General features: G+C 46.4%; 2 protein-coding genes across 7 annotated transcripts in view; one reads left to right on the top strand and one right to left on the bottom strand.

Annotated features, from left to right (window-relative positions):
* ECM2 (extracellular matrix protein 2) overlaps positions 1–1,137 on the bottom strand; it is a 36,736-nt gene extending 35,599 nt beyond the window's left edge. Inside the window, exon 1 of one of the 3 annotated variants that reach the window (XM_073549578.1) lies at positions 948–1,137. The gene's annotated coding sequence lies outside the window, so the exon portion shown is untranslated. Of the gene's footprint in view, positions 1–942 lie in introns of all 3 variants that reach the window. The other 2 variants (XM_073549580.1, XM_073549577.1) reach the window with 2 other exon arrangements.
* Positions 1–12,051, top strand: part of CENPP (centromere protein P) — a 383,707-nt gene that overhangs the window by 308,968 nt on the left and 62,688 nt on the right. The window lies entirely within an intron of this gene.

The following is a 12,051-nucleotide window of genomic DNA, read 5'->3' as shown; positions in this document are numbered from 1 at the left end:
GAATCAGGCAGTACACTCCTAAGTGAGATTGGGAGCTTTGCGAGCACTGGAGAGAGCAGGCAGCACAATACATTGGGTCCTTTGGCTGACAGGGCACAGCTGGGAACAGATTTTCTAAATAATGTGCTTACATCGGCAGGATACGTATAAGGGCCTCTGGTTACATTTGCTGTTATTCCAATTCCACAGCAAGTATACACAAATTCTTAACCGCTTCCAGGTGTTATGATCGCGCTTTCAATTTATATTTCAGGCAGAACCCTTTTTTTATAAAAAAAAAATGGAAATCCATCCTCCGCTGGAAAAGTTTCATGGAGTGCTAAAAAAAAAAATAGTAGTACACTCAGTTCTCAGATATACTAAAGATTGTTTCAACTGCGTGTGTGTCCTTCACGGAAGTATTTTTGTCATTAAAGTGGCAATGTTAGATGCTTATAATCTATCGCTATAGCAGATACCAAAACTGCAATAACCTCTATAAATCTATTCAGTTCCCTGCGGCACCAGGAGACAGGTGAGAGGAACCAGCTGCCATACCATAATGGTGCTTACACATCCGGTTATCTACACCTGCCTGGTGTCTCTGAATATCTCAACTTTTAGGGATGGATCAGAACATGGATTAGACATTCTGGAGAAGTTTACAAAGAGCATACGTTCAGTCTTAGTTTAGTAAAGTAACATCTCTGCCTCCTCATTGTGCCCGTCTTCTATTACTCTGGAGAGTCGACACTAAATCTCAGTGATGAACAATAGGCAGAAATAGTCGTCTTTCTAGCGTAACTTGCTTAGGAAATATGCCTCTGGTATTAGAATTTGCAAATTCTAAGTAATTATATCCTGTAATAGAGCACTGAATAAATGGCTAACCAGAAGCTAGGCATCTTTAGAAAACAAAATCTGAATTGCAATTGGGTTTTCTAGTGGGAATGGACACCGTACGTTACCACAAGCTGCACGCAGGCCAACTCCCTCTGCGAAGTTTCTGCTGACTTGTAAGGGATTTAGCAGACCCGGTGTCTGCTCCGCTTCGGATGTGACAGCTGCACTCGGAGCAGTTCCACTGCACGTTACTCAGCCTTCTATGCTTATTGAGACGTTTTCCCAGCCAGCTGTTCTGCAGTTTCACCAATACAGAGGTTATTGCCGTTTTGCTAATCTGCCTTCCTTTAATTAATAGCCTGTGGATCCATAATTATACAGTAAATATAAGGGGATGTTGACCTTGAAGAAAAACGAAGCTTTGATAAAATGTTTAGAAAGCACATAGCATTAATGGCCTAACTGTACACACACTGCTTATTACGGCTGTATAATATAAGGCTTCACATTATACATTTTCAGACTGGTTGATCTATGACAATTTGGACAGAATAGTAATATGCAACACTTCAACCCTCAACGAAAGTTTATTGTAAATTGTCGGATTGTCTCTCACAAGAGATGGAAATTTGAGACTATAATCCAAAATCAGTGCTCGAGACTAGAGACCACGGCTAGGGAGCCAACCGCAAGTAGAGGGGCAGGGTCTTCTGGAGTAGGTTTACACGTCCTGTGCAGTTATACTTTAGATTACTGAAATGATATAAAACATTTACCAAATTCATCACTTTCATTGTGTTCTCATGACATTCAAATCTTAGCATTTTTTTTTTACTGGATTTTCCATTACAGTAACTGTGGCTATGTAGTACACAAGCTTGTAAAAGGTAATTTGTTTGGTCTGGATTATGAAATGAAGGGGAATGCAGTTTTTTTGTGTTCGGTAGGATTATCCAGCTGCAAATTGATGTGCATCGGAAGAAATGTAGTACATAAGGTGCTGGCTTTATATCTTATTTGGAATCACTGCTAACAACAAGTATATCTGAAGTCAACACTTGCTATAGGAAAATTTCCACTGAAACTCCTGAAATCAGTGGATATGTGAAAAGTAAAGGTAAAGATAGACCAGGTCACCCCGGATTTCAGCTGTCTTTAGAAGGACGGAACTGCAGGGGACTCCTAAATGAAGAAAGGGAAGGTTCCAGCTTCAAAAATTGCAACATTTATTGAATTAAAAAAGAGGTTCCACCATGAGTGTAGACACAGATACACGTTTCAAACATCCATTGCGTTCTTTAACAAAGCTAGCTTTGTTAAAGAATGCAATGGTTGTTCGAAATGCATGGCTGTGTCTACACTCATGATGAAACCTCTTTTTTAATTCAAAAAATGTTGCCATATCTGAAGCTGGAACCTTCCCTTTCTTCGGATTTGTGAAAAGTACCATAGGGCGATGCAGAGCAAGATGATATTCCATGTAACGATGCACATATCTTTGAGCAGCCACTGTCACAAGAGGTGGACGATGATGAGACACAATTGCCAGAAAGTCAGGAGGAAGACCAGGGTGGGGTAGTGGAAGATGAGGTAGTGGGTGATGTAGTAACAGACCCAACCTGGCAGGAGGACATGCAGAGCGAGGACAGCAGCACACAGGGGGAGGCAGGCATCGCGCCACTTCAAGCAGGAAGAAGCATTGTGGTGGCTGCAGACAGAATGCGTGCAACCGTTCCCCATAACACCAACCTGACGGAAGTTGCCAGTCCAACTGTTGGGTCTTCCCGAGTCCGATTATTTTTTAAAGACTCTGCCGATAACCCGAAACAGGCCATTTGCAACACCTGTCATGCCAGTATCAGCAGGGGTAGCAAAGTTACCAGCCTTACCACCACCAGCATGATCAGGCACATGGCAGCAAAGCACCTGTGGGCCCAACCCCAGACTCCAGGAACAGTGTCTGAGGATTACACCACTGCTTATTCCACTGTTGTGTGTGCAAGCCAATTCCCTGTCCACGGTGCATGTGAAGATGTCTCCTGCCCTGCATCTGCCGTTGCCCACAGTCAAATTGCACCATCATCACATCATCAAGCACGTCCATGTCCTTGTCCCAGCGCAGCCTTCAGCTGTCCATACCCCAGTCCAGGAATTATAGCTATTAAAATGGCAGATGAATATATTGTGCTCACTCTCTTACTAATTATGACCAAAGTGGAATAGAACCTTATCAGCCATCTACAAAGGGGATGAGGAATCGGTCACCATACTACAGTATATAGCTAACAAATAAGATTATAGATGATGACTTGTAATCATGTTATGAAACAGAAGCGGTTAGCACCACTCAATTCTACATAGACTTTTGCAAACTTGGTTGGATGCTCCAACAATATCCTAATGGTAGACATCAAAGAGAAGGATCCAAAGGACTGCATTGAAGCAATATTTAAACTTTTCCAAGGGCATATAATATGGCTATTTCAAATGCCTCAAATAACATTTGTTGCAAAAAAATGAGGAATACGGTGGTTTAAAGTCCGCGCTGCCCAAGGTTCAAAGACATGATCACACACCACATTGTGGTTTGGTCCTGATGAAGAGGTTTGAAAACCTTGAAATGTATTGACATAGTAAAATGCATTCATGCTTCACCTTTGTGTTTTATCGTATCTTTGAACCTTTGGCAGCTCATACTCTGAAACACCAAATTCCTCATTTATTGCAACTTGTCTCCTTTATGGTCCTGCTGCAGCCTTTACATGCTTCTCTAGGAGTTGTGACTGTCACAACCCTACCAGGTGAGAGTACCTATAATATTTTATACAACGTGGATACCAGATGAGACCCATTTGTGCTTTTTGTCTCTCCAGTTTTACCATTTGATTTTCAAATTAAATTTGGTTTTTACTTGCACAGAGGTGGGAATCTTTTTTTCTTCCAAGGGACATTTGAATATTTATAACACCATTCGCACACCATACAACATTATACACTTAAAAATTATCCTGCTATATTCAGTCAAATAATTAACTCACCCCTAATGTGATAGCTGAAACTGTTTCTCTTTGGTGAGGCTGGTGGTATTGATAATGTCACTACTCACAGCTACTTTTCCAGCTTTGAGTCTGCATCACACAGGATACACTGATACTGCTGTATACATCACTAGGGATACACTGTGAGTGCTCTATACATCACATGGGATACACTAATTGCTGTATGCATCACTCTGGATACACTGTTTCTGCTGTATACATCACATAGGACACACTGACTGCTTTATACATCACTTATAATCCATTGTGACTGCTGTGTATATCACTCGGAATATACCATGACTGCTGTATACATCACTCGGGACATACTATGACTTGTATATATCACTCGGGATATACTGCTGTGTACATCACACATGATACACTGTTACTGTTTTCTTACATCAATCAGGCTACACTGTGACTGTTGTATACCTCACACAGGATACACTGACTGATTAGTACATCACTCAAGGTATACTGACAGCTGTATACATCACAGTGTACACTGACTGATAATGTTGTATATATCACTCAGGATACACTGTGACTGCTGTATACATAACCCAGAATACACTGATACTGCTGCATACATCACACAAGATACACTGACTGCTGTTTATATCACCTAGGATATACTGTGACTACTGTATACATCACAGGATATACTGCGACTGCTGTCTACATCACATATGATACATTATGACTGTTGTATACATAACATGATACATTGTGAATGCTGTATACATCACAAATGATACACTGACACTGCTGTATATACACTGCTCAAAAAAATAAAGGGAACACTTAAACACCAGAATATAACTCCAAGTAAATCAAACTTCTGTGAAATCAAACTGTCCACTTAGGAAGTAACACTGATTGACAATCAATTTCACATGCTGTTGTGCAAATGGAATAGGCAACAGATGGAAATTATTGGCAATTATCAAGACACCCTCAATAAAGGAGTGGTTCTGCAGGTGGGGACCACAGACCACATCTCAGTACCAATGCTTTCTGGCTGATGTTTTGGTCACTTTTGAATGTTTGTTGTGCTTTCACAATCGTGGTAGCATGAGACGGACTCTACAACCCACACAAGTGGCTCAGGCAGTGCAACTCATCCAGGATGGCACATCAATGTGAGCTGTGGTAAGAAGGTTTGCTGTGTCTGTCAGCATAGTGTCCAGAGGCTGGAGGCACTTCCAGGAGACAGGCCAGTACACCAGTAGACTTGGAGGGGGCCGTAGGAGGGCAACAACCCAGCAGCAGGACTGCTACCTGCAAAATTACCTCCAGCAGGCCACAAATGTGCATGTGTCTGCACAAACGGTTAGAAACCAACTCCATGAGGATGGTCTGAGTGCCCGACATCCATAGATGGGGGTTGTGCTCACAGCCCAACACCGTGCTGGGCGCTTGGCATTTGGAACAGAACACCAGGATTGGCAAATTTGCCACTGGTGCCCTGTGCTCTTCACAGATGAAAGCAGGTTAGAGTGATCAATGAGTGGAACAGGCTGCCACGAGAAGTGGTGAGTTCTCCTTCAATGGAAGTCTTCAAACAGAGGCTGGACAGACATCTAACTGGGATGATTTAGCGAATCCTGCTTTGAGCAGGGGGTTGGACCAGATGGCCCAGGTGGTCCCTTCCAACTCTACGATTCTATGATTCTATAGGTTCACACTGAGCACGTGACAGATGTGACAGAGTCTGGAGATGCCGTGGAGAGCGAACTGCTGTCTGCAACATCCTTCAGCATGATCAGTTTTGCAGTGGGTCAGTAATGGTGTGGGATGGCATTTCTTTGGAGGGCCGCACGGTGTTGGGCTGTGAGCACAACCCCCATCTGTGGATGTCGGGCACTCGGACCATCGTCATGGAGTTGGTTTCTAACCATTTGTACAAACACATGCACATTTGTGGCCTGCTGGAGGTAATTTTGCAGGGCTCTGGCAATGCTCCTCCTGTTCCTCCTTGCACAAAAGAGGATGTAGCAGTCCTGCTGCTGGGTTGTTGCCTTCCTACGGCCCCCTCCACGTCTCCTGGTATACTGGCCTGTCTCCTTGTAGCGCCTCCTGCCTCTGGACACTACGCCGACAGACACAGCAAACCTTCTTGCCACAGCTCACATTGATGTGCCATCCTGGATAAGCTGCACTACCTGAGCCACTTGTGTGGGTTGTAGAGTCATCTCATACTACCACAAGTGTGAAAGCACAACCAACATTCAAAAGTGACCAAAACATCAGCCAGAAAGCATTGGTACTGAGATGTGGTCTGTGGTCCCCACCTGCAGAACGACTCCTTTATTGAGGGTGTCTTGATAATTGCCAATAATTTCTATCTGTTGTTTATTCCATTCGCACAACAGCATGTGAAATTGATTGTCAATCAGTGTTGCTTCCTAAGTGGACCAGGGCCTTATTTGCCATTAGGCACTGGAGGGCCTGTGCCTAAGGTGGGGCGGCACCTGAGCAAGTGTTTGTTTTTTTTTTGGTCCGGGGTTGGCCCTCCCCCTCATTCACAAACCCCCCCATCGCCATTCCCCCTCAATCATACTCGCCTCTTCCAGGCTCCAGCAGTGCCTGATGCAGCTCCGATGGTCCTGCACGGCTGCCCCGATATCTGTCTTCCTGTGTCAGCGTGCGGTCATGTGGTACCACTCATTAAGGCATAAATATGGACACCACTCCTCATAGGCGTGGCGCCCATATTCATGATCTTAGTGAGCGGTACCACGTGACCGCATGCTCACACAAACAGGAAGAAGTTCAAGATACCGGCGCCGGCGGCTCCTGCTAGACAGGAAGACAGACAACATATGCAATCACATGATGCAGCAGGAGCAGGGACCAGACCGCGCCAGACAGGTGAGCTGGAAGGAGAATGGGGGCCGGGGGGAAGACTGGGCAGTGGGGGGATGAGCGCCGGGGGGGCAATGATCCAGGGGGAGAATGGGGCCGGGTGAGACTGAGCAGCGGGGAGAGGAATGAGGTGGGGGGATGAGCGCCAGGGGGAGAATGGGGGTCGGGGGGAGACTGAGCAGCAGGGGGGGATGAGCGCGGGGTGGTAATGATCCAGGGGGAGAATGGAGGAGACTGAGCAGTGGGGAGGATGAGCGTGGGTGGAATGAGCGCCGGGGGGGCAATGATCCAGGGGGAGAATGGGGGCCGGGGGAGACTGAGCAGCGGAGAGAGGAATGAGCCGGGGGGAGGGGGGATGAGTGCCATGGGGAGAATGGGGGTGGGGAGAGACTGAGCAGTGGGGAATGAGCGCCGGGGGGGCAATGATCCAGGGGGAGAATGGGGGCCGGGGGGAGACTGAGCAGCGGGGTGGAGAATGAGCGCTGGGGGGGTCAGTGAGCCAGGGGGAGACAGCAGCGGGTGGAGAATGAACGCTGGGGGGAGCAATGAGCTAGGGGGAGACTGAGCAGCGGGGTGAGGAATGAGCCAGAGGGAGGCTGAGCAGCGGGGTGGAGAATGAGCGCCAGGGGGAGACTGAGCAGCGGGGTGGAGAATGAGCGCCGGGGGGAGCAATGAGCCAGGTGGAGAATGAGCACGGGGGGAATGAGTCAGGGGGAGACTGAGAAGCAGAGTGGAGAATGAGCGCTGGGGGGGAGCAATGAGCCAGGGGGAGACTGAGCAGCGGGGTGGAGAATGAGCACGGGGGGAGCAATGAGCCAGGGGGAGACTGAGCAGCAGGGTGGAGAATGAGTGTGGGGGGGTTATGAGCCGGGTGGAGAATGGGGGCCGGAGGGAATGAGCTGGGTGGAGAATGGGTGCCGGGGTGGAATGAACGGCGGGGGTGGGGTGAGGGGGAATGAGCGGGGTGGAGAATGAGCGCCTGTGTAACAGGCCAGATTAACCCCCACCCAGAATATACCCGGGGTTAAAGTGGCCTAGGCCAGTTTATACCCCTCTGGCCAAGAATATAGCGCTGTCTCTTACCCCTTTTGTGTGCTGTCTCTGCCCCCTGTGTATTGCCTGGGGCCACTGTGTGTTGCCTCTGCCGTTGTGCGCTGTCTGGGGCCCTGTGCACTGTCTCTGCCCCCCGTGTGCTGCCTGGGGCCCTGTGTGCGGCATGGCCGGGGCCCCATTTTTGATGGTTCTCAAAAGCGTGAAAAATCCGATCTACAGTAGCTGGGGTATATTCTGACCTGGAGGGGTATAATCTGGCCTAGGCCACTTTAACCCCGGGTATATTCTTGGCGGGAGGGTTAATCTGGCCTGATACACCGGGGGGGAATGAGCGGTGTATAAGCCGAGATTTTCAGGGGGGAGCAGGGGTATCAGATCATACTGACCCCCCTGACGCGTCTCTGCAGCCCCCCTGCATGTCCCACGGTCTCCTTTCCTTCCTACAGCGGTCACATGGTACCACTCATTAAAGTCATGAATATGCGCATATTTATGACTTTAATGAGCGGTACCACGTGACCACTGAAGGAAGGAAAGGAGACTGTGGGAGAACGGGGCTGCAGGGACCGCGCCAGGGGGAGGTAAGTATATGCGATATTCACCTGTCCCGGTTCCAACGCTGCTCGCCGCTGTCTGCCCGCCAGGTCCCTCTGTCAGTCATGTTCACGCAGTAGAGGTTGCGATGACGTAGTCAGTGCACGCCCTCTGCCTGAATAGTCACTGACAGAGGGACCCGGCGGGCAGACAGCGGCGAGCAGCGGTGGAACTGGGACAGGTGAATATCTCAGGTGCCGGGTCCTGAGCCAGCTGTGACACCTGTCCACCTGCTCAGCGCACCGGCACCTGCCCCCAGCGACGAGAGGTGAGTATGTGTTTTTTTTTTCTAATACCTGCAGTAGCGGCAGCAGCAATATATGGTGGCATAATCTATGGGGCATCTTATGTGGGCAGCATATGGGGGCATATTTAGTGGAGCATCTTATGGGGGCAGCATATGGGGGCATATTCAGTGGAGCATCTTATGGGGGCATATTCAATGGAGCATCTTATGGGGGCAGCATATTGGGGCATATTCAGTGGAGCATCTTATGGGGTCATATTCAATAGAGCATCTTATGGGGCAGCATATTGGGGCATATTCAGTGGAGCATCTTATGGGGGCAGCATATGGGGACATATTCAGTGGAGCATCTTATGGGGGCATATTCAATGTAGCATCTTGTGGGGGCAGCATATTGGGGCATATTCAGTGGAGAATCTTATGGGGGCATATTCAGTAGAGCATCTTATGGGGGTATATTCAGTAGAGCTTCTTATGGGGGTAGCATTTGGGGGCATATTCAGTGGAGCATCTTATGGGGGCAGCATATGGGGGCATATTCAATGGAGCATCTTATGAGGGCATATTCAATGGAGCATGTTATGGGGGCATATTCAATGGAGCATCTTATGGGGGCATATTCAATGGAGAATCTTATGGGGGCAGCATTTGGGGGCATATTCAGTGGAACATCTTATGGGGGCATATTCAGTGGAGCATCTTATGGGGGCAGCATATGGGTGCATATTCAGTGGGGCAGCATATGGGGGCACATTCAATGGAGCATCTTATGAAGGCAGCATATTGGGGCATATTCAGTGGAGCATCTTATGGGGGAAGCATATGGGGGCATATTCAGTGGAGCATCTTATCAGGGCAGCATATGGGGGCATATTCAGTGGAGCATCTTATGGGGGCATATTCAGTGGAGCATCGTATGGGGGCATATTCAATGGATCATCTTATGGGGCAGCATATTGTGGCATATTCAGTGGAGCATCTTATGGGGGCATATTCAGTGGAGCATCTTATGGGGGCAGCATATGGAGGCATATTCAGTGGAGCATCTTATGGGGGCAGCATATGGGGGCATATTCAATGGAGCATCTTATGGGGGCAGCATATGGGGGCATAATCTATGGAGCATCTTATGGTGCCTATTCTATGGAACATTTTATGGGGCAGCATATGGGGCATAATTTATAGGATGTCTTATGGGGCCATAACCTTTATGGAGCAGCATATGGGGCATATTATTCTATGGCGCATCTTATGGGGCCATTATTAACCTTTGTGCAGCATTATATGGGGCAGATTTTGTATAGAGCATCTTATGGAGCCTATCATGAACTCTATGGAGCATTATATGGGGCTCCTGATTCAATATGGCTATTCAAAAACATTTAACCTTCTGATGTCTCAGTTAATTTTATTTTTATTGGTATCTATTTTTATTTTTGAAATTTACCAGTAGCTGCTACATTTTCCACCCTAGGCTTTAGATACATCATCAACACTGTCCCCATTGGGGCTCACAATCTAAACATCCTATTAGTAGGTCTTGTGAGTGTGGTAGGAAACCCACACAAACACGGAGAGAACATATAAACTCTTTGCAGATGTCATGGACAGACATGGATCCGTAGCTTTCTGAGTCAAATAACATGGATGTCTATGGAGACGGATTTTTACAGATCCGTGAAAAAAAACAGATCTGTGAAACAGATCCGTTTTGCTGTACTGAGAAATCAGCATTTCAATTGATATATAAATAATGACTAACAACTATGGTGGATCTTAACCCTCTCACACTATAGCTCTTTTTCCCGCAGAGTGCTACCTCCTTTTGCTTCATTTGACAGCCTCTATGATGTGTTTCCTTCTGGAAAAAAGAGCTGTAAGTCGATCAGGAAGACGTGGCACCGAGCGGGTATAGAGCTGGAGTAACAGATCTACTCCCTCATCTGAATATGTATGCAAACCGATTTCAGATGAATAGACTGAACATGTAAAAATATTGCTGGAATTGTCTTTGAATGAGCTACATGGGCATACACAGATTCGGACCGCTTACTCATTCCCTATGGGACTTGCGAACATGTTCGGCACTTGCGGCGAGACAAAAAAAACACAGCTAGCGGCGTTTTTTCTGTTGCTGCAAGTACTGCATTTGCGGGATAGCGGCAAAACTGCAAGTGCCGCACATGTCCGCAAGTCCCATAGGGAATGAATGAGGCCAAACGAAGTGTTGCGGTAAGTAATCCGTTATGTGACAGATGCGGAAAAACTGCCGAATCTGCTGCGAATGGCGAAAATCGCTGATGTGAAAGTAGCCTAAGTCACTGCCGACAGTGTCTGTATTAGTCATACTCACCAATGGGGGGAGTCAGCACGAAAAGTGCCTAGGGCAGCACAAACTCTAAATACGGCCCTGAAGTGGACAGTTTGATTTCACAAAAGTTTGATTTACTTGGAGTTCTATTCTGTTGTTTAAGTGTTCCATTTTTTTGAGCAGTGTACATCACATAGGATACACTGAGACTGTGCTGTATACATCGCATAGGATACACTGAGACTGTTGTGTATATTACACAGGAGACACTGAAACTGCCATGTTCTTCACATAGGACATACAGAGAATGCATTGGTATTAAACCAGCATTGTGTGTTCTGCAATGGCATTCTGTAGTGAATGCTGCTTTCATGTGCATGTGATCTACAGTAAAATTAAAGGTCTGGCGGCTGTAAAAACAAGGTTGGTGGCCCAACACAGCGGCTCATCAGTAATCCGTCAGAGGGCTGAATTAAATTATATCGGCCCGGGGGCCAGACATTCTCCACCATTGCCTTAGAGCCTTTTTGAAAGATCAGATCAAAATAATCACTTGGGTATTCTTTTATTTGACCAGTGTACTCAGATGGCATGTCCAATTTGATCTGGTAATGGTGGGGTAACTGATGCACAATTTTACTAAAGAATTGTATTTTAGTTGGTTGTTTATCTGAACAAAGAACATCACTCAAACCATTGATTCCTTTCATCAATAAACAATGGCTTGGCTTTGTTTTCCAATCACAAACAATGTAAAATCTGCTGACAAAGTCATGGAAAGCCATAAATGGAAACATATATGGTGCCAAAATGAAAATACGGTGCTATTTTCCACTGTTATTTAGCCTTGTTATTTTATTTGTTATATGTCCTCATATGGCATTTTAAAACAACCTATGGCTCTCTGCAAAGTAATTTAGTTTGATGCAGTTGTTGACGGTATGCCACGTTAAAATAGTAGTTTAATGGGTAATTCCCATTATATTAAATGGGTAAAATTGCACAACTGCTTGTTTTTACAATCCTTTTGCAATTTACATCATATTAACAATCCTCTCTGCTCTCAAGAATGGAGGGATTTTTAATTTTATTGTTTACTGTTCTTTGCGTAGACT

The sequence above is a fragment of the Dendrobates tinctorius genome, unplaced genomic scaffold, assembly GCF_039654945.1.
Source record: "Dendrobates tinctorius isolate UK_male_01 unplaced genomic scaffold, ASM3965494v1 ptg000159l, whole genome shotgun sequence".
Taxonomy (NCBI): domain Eukaryota; kingdom Metazoa; phylum Chordata; class Amphibia; order Anura; family Dendrobatidae; genus Dendrobates; species Dendrobates tinctorius.
This window is presented reverse-complemented; position numbering and strand designations above follow the sequence as displayed.